The 20,403-nt window shown below is 43.8% G+C and overlaps 1 long non-coding RNA gene across 9 annotated transcripts; it reads right to left on the minus strand.

Annotated features, from left to right (window-relative positions):
• Positions 1 to 6,198: 6,198 nt before the first annotated feature.
• On the minus strand, positions 6,199 to 9,445 carry LOC144707925 (uncharacterized). 9 transcript variants are annotated; one of them, XR_013582583.1, is made up of 4 exons: positions 8,029 to 9,345; positions 7,611 to 7,942; positions 6,754 to 6,863; positions 6,199 to 6,648 (listed from the first exon to the last, which is right to left on the minus strand). It is a non-coding gene; the product is annotated as an uncharacterized LOC144707925 (long non-coding RNA). The 9 variants fall into 9 exon arrangements; XR_013582588.1 differs by lacking the exon at positions 6,199 to 6,648 and adding an exon at positions 9,355 to 9,445 and having other exon boundaries at positions 6,663 to 6,863; positions 8,029 to 8,447; XR_013582585.1 differs by lacking the exon at positions 6,199 to 6,648 and having other exon boundaries at positions 6,663 to 6,863; positions 8,029 to 8,909; positions 9,039 to 9,346.
• Between the last annotated feature and the right edge of the window lie 10,958 nt (positions 9,446 to 20,403).

A 20,403-nucleotide genomic window follows, 5' to 3' on the forward strand; every position in this document is an offset into this window, starting at 1 on the left:
TAAATTTATAAAAAATTGAATGTATAAATATTTAACTTGTTAATAGTAATAGAAAACTAGTTATTGTAAAAATTATATTTTAAATGGAAGTATGTGCAAGGTGGTTAGGTTACTTTAGTAAGACAGATAATTCACATACAATATGATTAATAAAAAATAAGAAATGGAAATATTTCATGACATCATAACTTTTTGAAAACTAACTTCTAGATATCATTTTTTCGATTGGATCTTCATTCAGATTGAATTCATTAAACAAGGAATGTCCATCAGACCTATAACTATTTCAAAATTTACACATTCAATACAAACCATTCTAATTTCAGAGAGTTCTTCTATCCAAAATCTAAACAAATACAAAATCGGAAAAACGTATATGATTTACACTATCATATATACACTTATGGATTCATAATATTTTCTTCTGATTCAACATACATAAAATAGGTCTCTGTGTAATACGTAAATGAGGGTTATGGCGAATCTAAGGGGGACTTGTAAAACTTACAACTATATTAAAAATCATGTGAATACAAAGTGTCCCGCATTGTGTTGTATACATGCCTTAAGCGTTTTAAAGTCAGTATGACAATTTGACGATTGATAAACTCAAATAAGGGTAGTTATTTCCATGCATTAATCATCTTATATCTTCTAAAAGTAAGTACATCATTGCCAAAACTGCTTGTTTTTGCATAGTAATGAGATCATGCCTTTTCACTACCCTAAAGATGAAAAAACTTACATTTCTACTTAATTAGTGTTTCCATCAATGATTTGATATGAATTTCACAAGTTAAACAGTTCTGGATTTACTCTTAATTGGATTTGAGGGATATTTCTAACCCCCACTTGACTCATTGAGTCAAGTGGGATATGAATCTAACGATTTCCCTAGTGTGTTGACTTTTCAGGTCAAGGTTGACTTTTCATGGTCATAAAATTACGAAATTTTATGGGAAAGTCAAGAAAGTAGTCTGAAATCTTGGGACAAAAATTCAAGTCAAAAGGAGCAAAGATAAAAAAGATACACGCTGACCAGTGGAGCTGACTCAATTGATAGGCTTGGTGCAAAGGAGCTTGAAGGAGACCTTCTAGAATGTCCTTGGAGGCTTCCAGGTTGATCAAGACATATGGGGGTGACTCCAGATGGCAGATCCTGGTTGGATGAGAGCTCAAGGTCGAGATCCAGGCCAGGATCCATGAGGTGGAACCCATCCATCCATCCATTCCAGCCCAAATCCAAGGGCTAGAGATGGTTTGTAACAAACTCTAACCAACTTGTTCTGTTCCCTCCAAATACGACCTGGAGGTAAAGAATCTGGTTGGTTGGGGTCTGTTCACCTGGATTGAAGCTTCAAGAAATCAATCCTGGACGTTCATCCATGATCCAACCACCAAGAATGACTGAAACAAACACATGTACCCCTATAAAAGGGCCCCCCTCACCCTCTTTGAGGGCATCCAAGAATTGAGTATTGTTTTGTTTACTTTGTGTCTTTCTTGAGCTTGTTCCTGGGTCCATCTTCATTCAGAAGGTGCAAGGAGTCTTCTAGAAGCGTCCTGGATCTTGAAGCCAGTTGGTAGGGAGTTGGAGCAACAATCTTGGGCAATTTGTGGTGTGACAAAAAGGTTACGCTGTTCTTTCCACCCTATCTCCTTTTAGAATTCTCTTAAGCTTCATGAATATACTTAAGCAGATAGCCAACTTCTCAAGCTTTCCAACGCCTACTCACACGTGTCAAACCGATATCTGGAACTCCAGATATCGTCGTTTTGGTCCATAGCACGTGAGAGGACCTCTACGCGCGGCGGAGCGGCGAAGCCCAGCGCACAAGCAGTGGCGTAAGCGCCCAGGCTTGTGCGCTATCTCTCTCCTCCTCTTCTTTTTTCCATTCAATTAATTCAGAATTTTTTATCTCTCTCTAGAGACGATAAAAAATTCTGAAAACATTCTCAAAAATCATTTTCAATCTAAACTTTCTACGGAAATTTTTTTACACTTGGTAAAATTCATATCATCCTTCTTAATTGAACATTTACCTTCATAATCACTAAAAGCTTTACAAAAAAGGTTATATGAATCTTGAACTTGCAATACTAGTTGAAAATCTTTCTAACTAACTACCTAGCTCCCTGAGGGATCGACCCTTACTAAAATACTACTAGTAAGGAAATTAAATTGTTGATTGGTACTTAACTATCCTTACAAACGACTCTCAATCAAATTGCACCCTTTAGTTTGGACCAATCAACGATGCATAACACATTGCTTCTAGGTACTTGAGCTTTGTTTATTCAATCATTCACTAATGCCTTGGCGAATAAAACTTTTAAATCCCTTTATCTAAACATAACTGGAGACCTCTATCTTTTTACAAAAATTTCTAAAGTATTATGGAAAATGTGTTTTCACGTGCTACATACTTATCTAAAATGATCTAACAACATTCCGAATGTAATACAAAATGGTTTTAGAAATTAATTTTCATCACATACAGAATAATGAATAAAAAAATACTTTATGTTTATATGTAAACAGGATATATCATAATCTCATTTGTATTTATTCGTATCACAATATTCATTGTGATATTTTGCATAACTCAAATTCAATAAATTACCCACGTCAGCGCTATGTAAGAAGTGAGAAGGCATACCAAATGACAACATGAAATATAATACTCAAGAAAATTAAGTATTTGATTAAAAATTAATCTTTTTTAACGTGTTAACTTTATGATATGACCTGAACATGCTTAATTCAAAGCAAAAACATTATAAAAGTGAATATGACTATGGAAATGTGCAATACATATTAGCTATACAGTCTTAACTTTTACGTATTTTTATGTTGGTATGTAAAATGATGAAGTGAAATTCTGTCTTTTGAATGGATGATGGCGTGCAAGTTATAGTACAAAATTGGTGAATATTACACAAATATATATGTTCTAACGTCATATTTGCATGTTTTCATTATTAAATAGGCATAAATTCCTTGCACTATGGTTTCATGATCTGTTTTTAAAAATTTAGTATTTGTATGATGACATATTGAACTAAGTGCATTGAAGATTTATTTTTTTCAGATCATATAATGCTTGTCCAATGCCTTTTAAGAATTCACTAATTTTTCTGGAAGTTCCATATTGATGGCGAGGACGCCAACACAACACCATTGAACGCGTCGATACGGCCAACTGAAGTCAGCACTCCTGCTACGGACTCAACGGCGAAGTCAACCGAAGTCAACGCCTCCGCCACGGACATGCCGCAACCGTAGCCGCGCACGTCTCCACCCGCGCACGTCCCTACGTACGTCATGACACGTCGCTAGAGGCAGATCAACAACTGTCCTTTGGCGTGACATGAAGCACATCTTTAATTTCTCGTCTCTAATTTCTCGTCATTTTCTCTTTTCTCCAAGGCCTGTATATATAGGCCATTGTTTTCAAGAAACACTTAGGCAGTCATAATTCAAGAATCGAGTTTTTGTTTAACTCTTATTGGAGGACTGCCCAAGCCTCCCTATCCCTTCTTCAACCCTATCCCGTTGCCTCCGTCGCCGCCGCCACCACCACTACCTCGCGTCGCCGGTCGTCTCCATTCCTCCCCTTCCTTCTTCTCTCCCTTCTTGTCCTTCACCCTTCACAGCCCTAGGCCGCCGCTCAGGAAGCCCTAGGCTACCGCCCAAGGCAACCTAAGGCCGCCGCCCAAGGTTGCCCGAGGCTGCCGCCCTTGGCAGCCCAAGGCCGCCGCCCCAGGCCGCCCCAGGTTGCCGCCTTGGGCTGCCGCCCCAGGCCGCTCCAGGCTGCCGCCCAAGGCAGCCCAAAGCCGTTGCCCCAGGCCGGCCGAAGCTGCCACCCTTGGTAGCCCTAGGCTGCCGCCCAAGGCAGCCCAAGGCCATCGCCCTAGGCCACCTCAGGCTTCCGCCCAAGGCAGCCCAAGGCCGCCGCCCAAGGCCGCCCCACGCCTCTGCCCAAGGCAGCCCCAGGTCGCCACCCAGAGTGCCCTAGGCTGCCAGTCAGTATCGCGCACGCTTGTGCCACTGACGCCGCTCATCGTCGACACCATCTGACGCTTCGAGCTGCACGCCCTCCGTGCACTCCGAGCGCTCCGCGCACCCTACACGCGCTTCGCAACGCGGGTATTCGCCTACGCCTGACTCTACGACAACGACATCTACTATCTACCAGGGCCGTTCAACGCCTATAACACCCAGAATTTTCCTCATCCAGTGGGCCTCTCAACGCCCGGATTCACTCAGCCTCGTCACGATCTGAATTCCCCGCAAGCTCTTCACGCACTACGGTGCTGAGGTACGCCTGAACTCCTTGGTGTCGAAGTGTTCTCCGCCCAGTATTTTCTCGATAAGTTTCCACCGCCGTCAGAAAATTAGATTTGGTTTGGATTTTCCATTTCCCCTCTCTCTCTCTTGAGTGTTTCCTCGCGACGTGAATTCGGGTATTGATTTCGATGCTTAGGCATCGTCGCGGTGGGGGAAGACAATACTCCCGCCCTCGATAAGGGTCAGAGCAGCACCACCAGATTTTCATCGGTTTTAAAGTCCGAATCCGACCGTGGGAATTATATGGGTTGTTTTATCCTTCCCTACAAACCCGTCTACCAACCTTTACCTGTCGTCATCCATCCATCTCCTCAGTCGCCCTATTTCCTTAGTCATCCTACTTCACATATTTTTTATAATTCTCTGACTAGTAGCTAGCCATAAAATGTTTGTTCGAGTTAATAGAATACATTTCATGATTGATTTGACATTTAATAATAGCATTTATGAATTTATTTTAACCGTTACGTCAGAATACAGCTCAGTCTCTATCTCGCAAATTATTGGCGCAGCCAATTATTTGTCATTGGATAATTATGCCATCACTATTTGGGATGCCATAATTATCCAATCACGAGTATTTTTTATTACATGACGTAGGTGGCTAGAGGTGATAAAAATTTATTGTCTTTTTTTGTTCATCTTTTTTTGTGCAATAAATGCACAAAGAAAATTTCTAACTGCGCATATTTCTTCAATTCAAAGGAGCTTTTTAAAAAAAATGAGACATGCACACCTGGGACAACATGGCACGTTCCTATCTATTCAAAAAATACTATTTTGGAACCTCTCGTTGGATGGGCAATACTTGTATTGTCTTTAGCACAATGACATGGAGGCATTGATCAGATAGTGGAGAAAACAATAAACAGGCCTAACGAATCAGAAAGCGCCATTTTCACTTGGCTGGTGCCCACGTGGAGGAGATATCAAATCAATCCAAGGAGGTATTAAGTGATTGCAAAATGGCGATATCTTGAGATCTAATCATGTAATTGCATCCAAATTTTGAGGGTATATTTATCTTTTTCCCTCTCCACTATCCAGAAGGTTGGATTATAAAATAGATGTGGCGAGAAAGGGGAAAAGGACCGAAGAAGCCCTCCCCAACTAGTTTTGGCCAGGAAGAACACATGGGTTGCTTTGAAAGTTCACTTTTTTATTCAGGGATTGAAATTGTAAGTTTCTTCTTCAATCTTTTAATACCTTCTTGAATGTTTCAAAAGACCAAGGCAGGGGCTAAATGTACATCCCGGTTGGAGGTGATTTAAATTGTGATTAGCATTGCATTTTGGTTACGATTTAAGATCTGTGTTTAACTATTAATTTCTGAACTGTTTCTGAACTAATCTGGCACCTTAGATCCATAGATCAAACTTTGAATTTTACCTACAACTCTTTTTTCGCTATTTTTTTATTTTCACTCTCTACATTATCTTGCCTAATTTATCGCTATAGGGTTGGAAATATATTATTGGAAAATTCAAATCCACATATATCTCACCCAAATTTAAAATTTAACTAAAAAACTCGCCCATCTTAAAGTCCGATTTCTGAATCAATTTCTTTGCTTACTAGTTCCCAACTAAATACATAATAATTTTATTGATGAATCACATTTCATTGCACTATAGTTATTTTTTACCATAGGTATTAAATAATAACGATCATCTCTGCAGTGCTCTGACCAAAAACATAAATACCAATACAAATAATCTAAATACCTTTGGGTAATTACAATAAAAAATTAAATCATTCTCGAAATCATTTCATAACAAATAGAATGAAAAATTCTTCAGAACTGCCTTTCTGTGATTCGAGCCCTTCCTCGTCCTGTACTTTCCAATTGTGATTATGGGTAAATATTATATATTCATTGCATAAGCCTAATTCAAACCACATTATTAATTAAACTTGCATACCCAGTTTTAGGCTTATCACTGGACATAAATAAATACTATTTATTAATAAGATGTCCATACAATTCAATAGTTGGTGGGTTTTTATTCCAGGAAAAACCATAATTGGCCGAAATAGCTACGACTAACATATTGAGAAATCTTTGGAAAACCTAACTTGAATACGTCACCTAAGTTTACGAAGTACTTTATTACATCATAATCCTTGACTCATTACCCCTCACATCAAGGGCAGATAAATTTGTTGATACCATCATGACTATACAACCATCTTTGTCGTCTTGTTGCCACATACAAACAGATTGTTTGGAATCCTCTGATATGGAATTGAAGGTCATACCATGACACAAATCAAGCAATTCTTCTTGATTGTGGTCGCTGATCTCACGGGATTTGCAAAGTAGAATGAAACATATGTTACACACCATTCAATTTCAGTTAGTGGAATGATTAAAAATCGTTACACAAAATTAAATCTATTACCAATTTCAGTTTATCCTATGAGTTCTTGCTAATATCAGGCATTCAGTCTTTTGCCACATATGTATGGTGGTCAGCAGGCTGACCTACCACATGCTCGGCGAAATATATATCTGCATTGCAAGGGAAATGAGCCCAAGATTAGAGGGGAAAAAGAGGGTTTTCAAAGAAAGTCCATCGTTATCTATTTCATTCCGAAATTCCTTTATGTGATATCCAATCAAAGTTTTTCACAGAACTCCTTACACTTTATCGATATTATCGGAAAAGCCAAATACCCCCGAGAAAGACAGAGATCCATAATATACATAAAAAGTTTTAAATGGAGGATAATGAGAAATTGTCGATTTTAGTGGAAAGCAGGTAACGAATCCTTGATTGTGTACAACACAAAGGAACTAGAGATAGGGCTTAGAGAGTGAGAGGCAGATAAAGAAGTGCGGAGTGAGATCGAGTGATTGAATAAGACGGTAAAAGGGGGACTGAAAAAGGGAGAGAAAGAGCGAGAGAGATATGGATAGAGGGGGGGGGGGGGTGTGGAGAGGAGGAGGAGAAAGAGCGAGAGACAGAGAAAAGGCGAAGGTAGGTCTAGGTTTGTTAGTTTTAACTGGATTTGATTGGTTTTCACGTTACGCCTAACGAGGGGAAATAGATAGTGGTGTTTAGGATCTTGAGTTAATGGAGTCTAAAATACTAAACTAATAGAGCTGACGGATCCTTCAGGAGTAGAAGTCACACACTGATTAGACAAAAAAAGCCTTCTCAAATGGGAGGACGAGTCTTTACAGTAGAAGTCCGAAACCGTAATCACATCCAGAAAAGAAAAGAGAGAGCAAGTTCACCGAAGGGATGTCACCTACTTCCAAGCGCCGACTTGAAAGACGATTTGATGCCCCCAACTTTTCTTGAATCCTCTCGTTAGTTTAGCTTGGACCCTAAAAGTTTGCTCAATAATTCACAAGTATCCCTCGAGTTACGTTAAGTTATCTTTCATAAACCCCCCCACTGTAAACCATTGTACACTACAAACTGAGAAACTGCTCCCCGGCGGAATCAAGAAATAGAGAATACAAAAGAATAATATACCCAACCTCCGAGTGTTTAAAGCTCTTGAAGCGGAACTTGTGTCCGGACCTGGCGCATCTCCTGGGTTCCGCCGGGATGCAGACCCTCCTCTACGGCCAGGTTGAAGCTGCGCCATGTTCATAAGACGAGAATTAGATGACAGCGTAGAACCTTGATTTTCTGAATGGAGGGCAGATGAATGAAGAACTTTACCACCACAAATTTTTGCGGGTGAATTATGCTATTTTTTGCGGGGAGTTGGGCGTGAACGCTCGTTGGATCCACTTAACAATCTGCTTCTTCTTTTCGCCACAAGCAGGAAGATCCGATAATCTTCGAACAGATTCTCTGAATTCGTCCACCTGTTTCCAAAAACGACTAGAGGGCCCAGAGGACGCTGATTTATCATCTCTGGCGCTTCGGTCGTTGCCAGAAGCGCTCCTGCAGCAAAAAACTTCAATCCCAGCTTCATCTTCTTACATTCCGTAATCACTTTTCAATAGCTCGACTGGTCATTTTGTGCGTTCTTAAAAGGGAAGGCCTGAAGATCAAGAACTCAGCGCGAAGGGTATCGTCATGTGGACTATGATGATTTTAGATAATAGACGCCCCCCGTCCGTTTGGGCCCTATCCTGAGGGAAATTAGCTTTCGGTCAGAGTGAAACCGCGTAAATAAATTAAAATTTGCCAATCTCATTAAAGATAAAACACAACTATAGGGGATTTCACTCAGACGGGATTAGATCCACGCGGCCAATAAAGGAAACACAGAAATCAGTAATTAAAGACGGAACATTTAAAAGTTACTACATAAATCGAAAATTTAGAAATGAGTAATAAATATAATTCAGGTAGTTCTGTCACGCGACTATATTTATTATGGGCCTCAAAGTTTCCTGCAGGGGCTGTGGTGCAGCTTCAATTGGGGGAGCATTGGCGTGTGCCCTCCAGCGATGGAGGAAAAGTCTTTCTTCAGAGATCCTGGAGAAGGGCAAGACTGCTGTGAAGTCGAAAGTAGGGTTAGGCATTAAGGAACGAGGACCGGGATGGACGTTTCAGAACGGTTTGATCAAACCAAAGCAGGGTCGTAGGTCCTGCAATTGAGGGTGTACTGGTTGAGCAAACAGGTTTAGGTCCACAGATCAAACCAGACTGGAACTGGAAGTATATTATTGGATGTTTTTATAAAATTGTAAAAATATCAAGCCGAACTTGAGGGTTACGAGATGCTTCGATCGATCTATTCGACATCATCACCATCCTCATCATCGTCGGGGCAGAAGATCCATCCCGTGAAAGAGGGCCAGGCCAGAGAGTTCTTCACTATGACGAACCGACACAGGGTTGGAATCCTTTTGATCGTGTGGCTAAGAGACAGCGTGAGGAAGAATCTTCTCCATCTGAGCTTCCCCGTTGTCACAATACTGCACCATGGGCTTCCTGGGCAACTTCTCCTTTACGTTTTCCCCCTCCTCCTTTCTCTCTATATATATATAAAGTCTCATCTTTCCCTACCAAGGGGCATCTCCGTTAGCTTACTTCTTCAGACTAAGAGCTTCTGCTTCGTTGGCCGCCAACTGTTGTACGATGAGGCTGTAGGAGACGATAGGAAGTGAAACCGCGTCGCCGCCACTCCGTAGGCTGGATCTCAATATTTACACCTACCATATTTGGTACACCCTCAATCTCTTTATCTCTATTCTCATCACAAAAGCACCCCAAAACTAACATCCATTTACTTTACGCTTCTAGCAAGCCGTTCAAATATCCGTGCTGCACTTAACCAACCATCATCATCATCATTCATAACATACAAATAAGAGTTCATAAACTGTTAATTTCATGATATTTTAGGGCTTTTAATTCATAAAACATAAATTTTAAACGCATGTTATCATGATTTTAGGTTAAAATAATAAATTCCCTGAATTTCAAGTTACAAAATACTGTTAATAAATATTTAGGTCAATTTTTACACTTTAAATGTTTTTAAAATGAATTTTAAGTGAAACTAAACGAATAATTGACCTGTTTCTATAAATAAAGACAAAGGAAGTAAATAAAATGAACTTTAGAAAATAATAATATCATTTTTCCGGTATTAATATATATTTTTAGGATTTATTTTAGGTGTTGCCATTTAAATAAGTTTTTTGCAAAGGATCGACTCTTATTGGGCCAGTTATAGCGCTCACCTATCGGCAAGTGGTGCAGGGCGCACAAACGGCGCAACTGCACACAGCGCCACATATGCAAATCAGGAGAAGAGTTCAGGCCGTCGGTGCATGACACGCACGTACGCGATTTCATGCATGTCGCGCATGGAATGGAGACACACAGAGGCACCATGAGCCAATCGCATTGCATTGTCCACTGAGCTTACAATGCACAAAAAATATAAAAAAAATAACAAAATTGGAAGAAGCTGTTCTTCCGATCCCGCGGCCATAAAAAGAGAGAATGATAGATTGAAGAGGCTGTTCTTGATTTTGAAGCTCTAGGAAGTATCGCCTACCTTCCTCGAAAACTCAAGACCCTTCCTGGAGCGATTTGGAGCTAATTTTGAAGACGTAATCGACGATCCGGCCACTGTTCAAATATGCATCTTCAAATATGCAGAAATTTGGTGGTGTTCGTTGCGTGAATTCCACTCAAACAGAGCCATAATCTCTTCCTAGTATTCCTAGGTGCCCCTTGAATTCAGTCTGCAATTAATTTGATGCTCAAATTTTAAAAAACCCTAGTTCATTCCCGTTTGCTGTTTTTTCTTAATTTCCAAATGTAGTCGTCTTAACTCGTAGATTTTAGTTCGTTTCTAAATTATTTAGTATTATTTGATTGTAAATCTCCTATTTCAGATACTAGTTGTCCCTTAAATCACATAAAAATCGTGAATCGTATTCACAATTCTGTACTTTGTAAGTTAGCAAATCATGAACCGTATTCGCGATATGCTAATTTAGGACATTTTAACAATTTTGATTTAATTGGGATAAAATAAAAATACAATGAAAATGTTCTTACAAGTAGCATAAAAATTAATTTTCTGATTCTTTGAAGATAGTAAAACACTCTCTGATAAATAAAAAAAATTAAAGAAATACAAAAAAACTTAGAGGTGAAACGGTTTTAGATATAGATTTCTAATGCATTAAAAGGAACGTAAAAAAACTTATATATCAACACAAATAAGTATTTTAAATCACACAAAAAAGAAAAATTTAAGTGAATTTAGTTCTATTTTATTAGATAACAGAGTTTTGTTGAAATCATTTAAGCTCAGAAAGATAGAATTTTAGTAAAATTTACAAGTATTAGCGTTTAAATTAGTTAAAACTTTGATGCAAAGAAGGAATGGGTGAAACTGTCACATAGGGACTAGGTGAGGTCTACTCCGCCACCCGTCATCTATCCTACTGCAACATGTAATCCAAACAAAACAGCCTTCATTCTTTTCCCTCTCTTTCATCTGTCTACGAGCTTGAAATCTGTGTGGTTTAACTGAGTGGCTGAAGATGGGACTTTTTTCTTATCTCCCAAAAGAGTATGGCACTGCTCTCTATCTCTCCTATCTCCACCCAAAGCGAGCATTCCAAGCGGGCATAAAGGCACACATAAAGGCACACATAAAGGCTCTATATTTGCACCACACCGCACACAAAGGCACGAAGAATTATCTAAATCGAGCACTGCAAACTGACCCCATCAGTAATTCAAATAGTAATAATCAAACACACAAGCTATTCAATAGAACACAAAACAAAATCGATGCATGATTTTTGATTGAAAACATACATGTCGATTTCTATGACCTTCTCAATAGTTTTTTTCTAATAATAATAATAATGATGATAGGTTGAGAAATTAATCAAACTCAAATGAGAAATCACTGAATTCCTTGATTCAAAGAATGAGAGTGGCGACGCCAACTGCGCTCCCCTAGCTTTGGTATGTGGGTTTCCACACTATTATCCTTTGTGATCTTGTTGAGAGTCCTTTAAGCTTTTAAGATATATCACGTTATCTCCACAAGCTCTTGGGTCACCATCAGGAGTCGTGTCCTCCCCCTTCTTTCATGTGTCCAAGATGAGAGAAATTAGGGTTCCCCCTCTCCATTTAAGGGATTGAGAAGGGTTCTCTTGACACCTCAAGGGGTTAGGCCTGATAGAGTGCACTAGGGTGGCCTTGCCTTGGCACCACACTCTTATCCCAATGGGGTGGCCTTGGATGGCCATTGGAGCAGCCATGGTCCTTCCATTGGCAGCCTCCGCCTGTTAGCTGACAAGGACTGCCGCTGGGAGGCAAGTGGATGGAATTAAACCCAGCAGTTCTGATAGAGTGCACCAGGCCACCCATTGGAGACATCTTTGAAGCTACCAGTTTCATCATCAATGGGCCCACCTTTTCACATCCACCTGATCAGCAGTTCTGATAGAGTGTGATAACACCCTAATTTCTATCTTTATTTCATGTTATTAGCATGATTTTATGCATTTAAAGAGCTTAAAATGGGGTCGTTATCATATATTTACATGAAAATAGTGTTTTCTAGTGATTTCTGATTTTTCCCTAATTTTCTGTTAATTCTATGAATTTTAAAGGATTTATTGAAGCTCAAAAAAATTATTTTTGAATGAAAATGGCATATTTAATATTTTATTTTGACATTTATCAGCATGGGAATGAATAAGTGTTTTTTCTATAATTTTCTATAATTTTTTACGGATTTTTAGGATTTTTTCTGAGATTTATTTGAAGAGGAAATGTATTTATTTCAAGGAAAAAAGTATATTTATATTAGAAAAAGAAGTATTTTTATTATTTTCCAACTTTCAAGGGCCTTTTTGCAAACTTTCGTTGCAAAAAGACCCTGAAAACAGCTCTCGGTCGCCACTACAAGTGTAAAGATCCAATTTAAAATTTTACAGGGTTTTATTGCAATTTTTAATATATATTTTTAATGTTTTTAGGAGAAATCGGAGGAGAGAGAGTGCGCGAGGGGCATATACGCATTACTTTTGGGCGGCGTCCAAAAGCAATTCCAGGCTTTTTAAGGACTTTTCTGCAAAAAGTAGGATTCAAAATGCGCCAGCCAATGAGAGAGCGGCACGTCATTGCGTGTTTTAAAACGAAATTAATAAATAAATCAATTTTGAATCCAATGGATTAAATTGGTTTAAAATTGATTTATTAATAACTTTTGATCCTGAAGTCCGATTGAGATGATTTTTTTATGGATTTGTTCGTCTTGATCCCCTTTTTCTATCTGTATGGTTGGATCATATCCAGCCTACATCGATAGATAAATATTAAGTACTAAACGGGGGTAAAATGGTGATTTTTACCATGTAACCTAAGTATAAAAGCCAAATTTTGAGAGGGGGAGCTCATTCTTGATGGTTCTCTATCACAACTGCAAGACACAGAGGAGTCCCACCGTGGATCAAGTTATCTGGTACTTTTTCCTTGATTGTATTTGGATTTGTGCATTTTGAATGAGATTAGTTCAATTTCTTGTTTCTTCTTCTTGGTTTTGATCTGAAATTCTAAATTGCTTGGCTTGAGCGGCATGTACAAGCCCTGATTAGGATTGAGAGGAGAATTTGAGGGATTCAACTAAGCATTCAACTGCATTCCAAAGAAAAACTCTAAAAAAATTAGTTATAATTCTTAGGAGATTAAATTACCCCCATTTCAGTTCTGAATTATCAAAGTTGCAAAAACAAACCAAACTCAAATTAAAAATTCCCTTTTAACCTCTTTAATTGACCTCTTGGATCCTTTTATTAGGATCAAAGAAGCCAATTTAGAGCTCCATATTTCTTCTATTCATCTCAACTCTTCTACCCCCCTTTCTAAATTCTCATCTAATTAGGGTGACTTGATCCTCATTGAAGATCAAATTCAGTTTAATCAGAGTGAAACGACCAATACAATCACCAAATCGAATTCCTTACTAGCTTCCCTTGGACGACACTCGTACTTATCACTATACGTCTTAAGTGGAGTTCTTATAAATTTTATTGCATAAGCCAAAACCCACAACGACAAAGGCTAAAAATTGCATAGTTTTTACCCCTATTTTTGGCTTATCAGAGTGCGCAAGTAAAGATCCCGTGTTTAAATACCATGGGTGAAGCACATCCATATTTTTGCTGCTTTGATTTTCATCGATATGTGCTCATTTTGTTTGTTGTTTTATGATGTTTGCGTGTTCATGCACATCTGTAGGTGTTTCTTGTGTCGTGTTTCTGTTCATATCATCATGCATCGTGTCATTTCGTGTTGTCAAATACATGACAAACATATGTTTTATTTTGTGTTACATATAAGACCCCCCCCCCCCCTCTGGTAAGGGCACTTGGACCGTTACCAAGGGATCAACTACCCTTGGTAAGGGCCATCATGCCCCTATATAATGGGGCACAATGGTGCCCTAGTTTCCCTTAGATCAGTTTTTTTAATTAAGAAATTTAATCATCTGCACCGGTATCAAGGAGAATAAGAGTGAATGAGGAAAAGAAAGAGAGGGAAGGACGAAGGGGAGAATCAATAGGTAATTCCGCCACACGCGCTGCCACACCCTCTCGGACCGCACAACCTATGGTCAGATTCGCCCTCGCACCCTCGACATCGAGCCGTTTCATCACGAGGACATCTCGTATGGTCATGAGATCCTCCAAGTTGCGAGTTGGTCGACGCCCACGTGAGGTTCAGGGAAAGTGATCCAACAGGGTTGAATGTCACTGCAATGACCAGCCAATGCAGAAGTCCACTCACGAACAACCCTACACATGCGGAGTCACTAGTGAAGAGCCGCTACTTTGCCTGTGCTCGCCGACGCTCTACGTCATGACACTTGTGAGTCTTGTGTTTTGGCCTCTATGGAGCCGTCACTATGCCCTCTCAGGTCAAATTAATTTCTAGTCAAATGTTAAGTACATAGGTAATACATGGACAGGCGCACGGGCCAATTAGAAGCAAGATGGGAGCGCTGGTGCATGGCATGCATGTACCCAACAATGTACATGGTGTGCACCTTGCGCGGACCAATCAGAGGCCCGCAATGAATGCTGATGAATGACATTGAGGTACGCAACAGTGTACATGGCTTGCACCATGGGTGGACCAATCAGAAACGATTTAACTTGCTGCATGCAACACAAGGAGTTAAACCAATGCGGGGCATGCGTGGACCAATCACAGCTCAGATCATAAGGCTCACTCTAAGGTCCACGCATGCAAAGCATGCATACACATCTCCATGCGAACAACCCTTGAAGCGTTGCATGGACCAATCACTAAGCTCCGCTTCACGTGCATGCATAGCAAAGAAGACAGGTTAATAACATAATCTAAAGAACATGTTCTTTTAAATTTTGGGCAAGAAATTGGGGAAGAAAATGAAAGTCGAAGAAATTCTTGATTTTGAAGCCAAAAGGATAGATCGCTTAACTTCGTCTCTGACTTGAGAACCCCATGGAGCCAACTGGAGCTTGAATTAGACCGCATTTCTGTTGATCCCACCATGGCATTCTTCCCAAATCCGAAGTGAAGATCATTGGAAATAAGTGTCGTTCGTTCCGTGGAATCTCTTCAAGTCGACCCCATGATGCAGGACGGATGTGGTCGACGTCCTACGGCGGGAACGTGGGTCCGTTCGGTTGGCTCGGGGACGATCATCTTGGACGGCACGTCCCACTTGTCGGTGGTGTCCCGGAAAGTCCTGCGCGGGGCCTCATTTCGTAGAAGCCGAGGGTGACCGTTCTCCACTTGGTCTGCACTCCACGGGTAGTCATCGAGGCGTTGGTGGGCCTGACTACCGGCGGAAGGGGATGTTCAGTTGGCCTGATGATGAGAACGGTGGCGAACTGGCAGCAGCATACGACGGCCATGGGCGACGTAGTGCGGCGAGCGGTGATGGTCAGCAACAGTGGTGGCTATGGCAGCGACCGAAGGTGGCGGCGGCCAAGATGGCGGCGGCGGCGGCCGGAGATAGCCAAGATATGGAGCCGCGGTAATGGGCCTCCTTCGGGGTAACAGGCCTCGGGCTTGGGCTGGAGCGGGCCACCGAGATTTGCGGCGGCCCATTAAAATTAAGCCCGTAACGGGCATAGGGCTGTCATTGCATCCTCGAGACGCTTTCATGGCGATTAGGCTTCCCGGAGAGCGGTTGTGGTGCCTCGGGGCACGTGATAGCGGCTGGACTTCAGGGTGATTTGGAGGGCGGCGGCGGTGCTTCGGGGGCGCGGGATGCGGCGCCTCGGGATGCGGGAGCCAGATCGTCGAGTGCGCCCCTTGGGCCGGAATAGGGGCACCGACCCATAGTGCTCGGGCCCAATGGGCGGAGTCGGTGCGGGCGAGGACTGACAAGTGTGGGGCGAGGCCCGAGGCGTGGCCTGGGGAATGCACGGCATGCGGCGCGACGCGAGGCGTGGGGGGCGGTGCTCGAGAGGCGCTGTGCAATCCCGTGTGGCATGCGCGGCTCCGACAGCTGTAGCGGCTCTGGCGGCTGTAGCGGCACCGGCGGCTGTAGCGGCACTAGCGGTTGTAGCGTCTCCAATAGCGATAGTGGCACCGGCGGCTGTAGCGGCTCCGGCGGCTGCGGCCACCGCGGCAGTGGCGCTCGCTGCCGCGGCTAAGGCCGCTCTTGCTGTTGCACCTGATCCGGCGGCTGCGGCTACGTGCGCTGCGGGCGGCTGCAGCGGCTGCAGCAACTCAGGTGGCTCCGACGGCTGCGGCCGCTACGGTGGCTGCACTCACGGCGGCGGTTGAGGCCACTCTGGCTGCGTGCGTCTACGGGCATTACGGCTGCTCCCCAGCCATAACCATTGATGGCGCCTGTGGCCGCTCAGCAGCTGCGGCGGCTCCGATGGTTGTGGCTGCTGTAGTGGGGGTTGGGCCGTTCCAACTGAAGGCGGCTGCTGCCGTTGCGACCGCTGCGGCTGATCCGGCGGCCGCGACGGTATAGGGCGGCTGCAGCCGCTCAGGCCGTTGCGACCGCTGTAGTTGATCCGGCGGTTGCGGGCGTTGAGGGCTGCTAAGGCCGCTCGGTGGCTGCGGCCGCTCTGGCGGCTGCGGGCGGCTGTGGCCGCTCCGTTGGCTGCGGGCTGCTGTGGCCGCTCCATTGGCTGCGGGTGGCTGAGGTCGCTACGAGTGGCTGCGGCCGCTTCGGCGGCTGCAGGCGCCTGCCGCCGATGTAGCTGTTGCGGCCGCTCCGGCGGCTGCGGCTGCTTCAGCAGCTGCGGCGCTGCGGCGCGCGGCCGCTCGGTGGCCTCGGCTCGGCCGGCAGCGGCCGCTACTCGCGGCTGCGGGTCAGGCGGCTGTGGGCCGTGCTCGGGCGGCGGCTTCGCAAAATGGGTGGCGCTTTTCCGACTTGGGACCCCGGCGGCAGCGGGCGCCTAGGGTTCCGTCGGTCTGTCTTGACGGAACGGGGGCGGGGCGGAACGGGAGAGGCGGCCACAGTCGGCCTTCTCCTGTCCCCACTTCACTCTCCTACTCTGTACTCTCAAAATGGAACGGGACTTCTTTTTTATCCAAAAATTCCAAATAGACTTAGGAGAACAGGCCCCCTCTATGTCCCTTATGTAGGGAGAATAATGGGCCCTAAGGAGGGATCAAAAGAGGGGGAACCCATTAGGAAAGGGTCCCCTCTTAAGACCACTAGTACATGGTTTATTCAAACACGAAACTTTAACTAAACCTAGGAAAAAAAAACTAGATATTAGAGGGCTACAACATCACCCCAAATCTGCGTCTGGTACTCTTAGGCTTAGTTAGCATACAACTTACATTCATTTAGTTTTTAAATTTGACTAATTTCATAGATTCATGTGATTTACAGCTTTTCTTCTTTGTTTCAAATTTTAATCCCTTAATTTGTGAAATTTGCTTGGCGAATCAATCGTCTTAGGCTCAGTCAAGAATGCTTAGATATCTCAATACATGATTTAACACATTACTCAATGAGAATTAAGGCAATGGGAACATAAAGTAAGAAAGCTTGATCCAGATTCGATACGTAAGGCTTTTGCCAAATTTTCTTTATTATTTAGGATTTTCAGTTCTCAAATAATGATCCCAAACAATAATAAATCTAATACACTACTTGATCTAACTAAGTTGTTTATTAAAATAAAAGTAAGAGACAACCATCTATTTCTGATGTAGATTTCAGCTTTTTTTGTTTTCCCAAGGAAAGCCAGTTAGTTATGAGTATTTAGTGAATTTGCCAAAATCTAGAAATCTCTGTTGAGGTTAGTCAATTCAAGCTAGATGATTACTTGGCAGGCATACTAAGAAATGATACATAATGGCTGACACTAGTGATTGATTAAAAAGATAAAAAAAAAGGAATGTCAAGTCTTTGTTAATTGGGTGCATATGATTTTGTTATGGTTTAAGTTTTTGCTTGCAATTTACTATCTTCTGCATAATGTGATGGCACAACACCGTCCAATACCGCAGAGTCATCAAGCGAGGAGCCAGCACCGTCATCGAGCCCGCCACCGACACGTGTCCAGCCGACATGACGAGCCCCTGCATCAACGCGCGACCCCGGGTTCAGATACTCGGCATGACGACGCGCCATCTCCATCGTCGGAGCATTCTACTTATCCGTTTCTTATTTCCTTTCGTCACTTCTCGTCTTTCATTTTGTCCTTGTAGTGAGGGGAAGGCCCATAAGAGGACATCTTCCCCTCCCCTATGCTTTAGTGGGCCTAACACCCCTTATCTTCTCCCTTTTTCTTTGTCTTTTCCTTTTGTGTGATGGGGGCCCATTTTCCTCTCTCCTATATAAGGGAGGGGAGGTCGCTCCCCACACTACTCTGGAAATTTTCTATCAAGTTATAACGTGGAATTTGAAGAGCCATGTTCGTGGAGGGAGAAGAAGAAGAAAGAAGAAGAAGAAGAAAGAACGAGAGGAAGAAGGAAGGAGGAAGAGAAGAGAAGAGAAAGGAGAGCGCCGCCGCCGCTGGCTCGTTCGTGGCTGCTTCCCTTGAGTAGTGCCGCCGCTCTCCGCCAATGCTGCCGTTCGCGTCTCTCATCGCCGCCCGAATACCTGCTGTCTCCGTTAATCGCCACCGGCCCCGCTCGTCGACCCCACTCCCTGCCGCCGTCCTCACGTCGTCACCGCCGCCAGGTCACACCACAGCCGCCCTGCATGTGCCGCCGCATGGCGGATCCTTGCCGAGCGTCCGCCGTGTCCTCGCCTTGCGGCCGCCGCTACTGGGCACCGCGAGAGATGACGTCTGCGCACAACGCGTGCGTACCGACTGTACGCGACAGCGCCACCGACCGCGAAGCACCACCCATCGCCAGCCGTCGGCCTTCCTACCGCCCGCCCGATCGGCCATGTCCCGGCTGCGGAATCTGTCCGACGCCATCAACCTGCCCCGCTCGTTCATCTCCGCCGTCATCCCCCTGGTCTCCCTGCCGCTGCCGATCGACAGCGTTTGCCACCCGAGTCCCGTGCGCCGCCAAGGCTGCGTGCCACGCCTGAAAGCCGCGATCGCCGGTGTGTTGCACCCGCCGAGCACTACAACCGCCCGCGCACCTCATTGCCTGCACGCAGCGCGCGGCCCGTGCGCCGCGCCGTCTGCGCATAGCACCGCCTGTGCACGCGCCCGCTGCGTGCTGTGCTTGCCCGCACGCCACACACTCCGCCGCGCGCCCACACCTTCGCGTGCCTCACTGCCCAGCACCGTACCGAGGTGCCTACCCCGTGCATTGCCGCTACCGTCACCCCCCTTCACTCCTGCACCATCAGTTGTCGACGCCATCGGCCTCCTATTATGTCCAAAACTCCATTCATACGAGTTATCTGTCGCCAGCGCGACGAAGGTACTCCCCTTACCCTACGCCCTTTACGTCTCTTACTTTCTTCAGTATACTTTTGTATTGCCTCCTCCGCGCTCGGGTTAGACATAGGTGAGCGAGACAGATTGAGAAAACGATGAATCTTATACGAGAGTCTTACCTGCCCGGTACGAGTCGGGTTCTCCCGATGCGTGTGAGCACATCAGCGGGGTGTCTCCGTTCGATGACGTGCTCGCCCTCGACCCTCTCGGGCGAGGTTCGGGAGGTCCCTTTGACCTCACTAGACGCGACTTCGTCAATCTCTGGAATGGCAAACACCGCTCTTCGGTGAACGCACGTATGATAGTAGGATACTCATGCATCACCGTCATCATGTATACTTGTCCACTAGCATCCTCGAACGACGTTGCCGATCATCATCTGATTGAGACCCTGACTTGATACCGAGCTGCTACCCAAGGTGTCGACAGGATGACGTCTTGACGATGTCTTGTATCAGAATGAAAAAGCATGTCATCTACATTTAGATTTCTCTACCCTTACTCGATCAAAGTTGAATACCGCCATGGCCTCCATAGGGATAAAACAAATGTTATTAGTGAAGTTTGAAAACCCTTAAATATTCACATTAACTGATGTAATACGATCGGCCGGGATTGATCGGCTCTTATTACGTCACAGGAATAAGATAAGTGTGTGAGATGCAAAAGTGATGAGGAAGAAATGACGAATGAGCAATCGAAGGTATCAATAGATGAGGATGTGAGC

The sequence above is a fragment of the Wolffia australiana genome, chromosome 9 (assembly GCF_029677425.1).
Source record: "Wolffia australiana isolate 7733 chromosome 9, ASM2967742v1".
NCBI lineage: Eukaryota > Viridiplantae > Streptophyta > Magnoliopsida > Alismatales > Araceae > Wolffia > Wolffia australiana.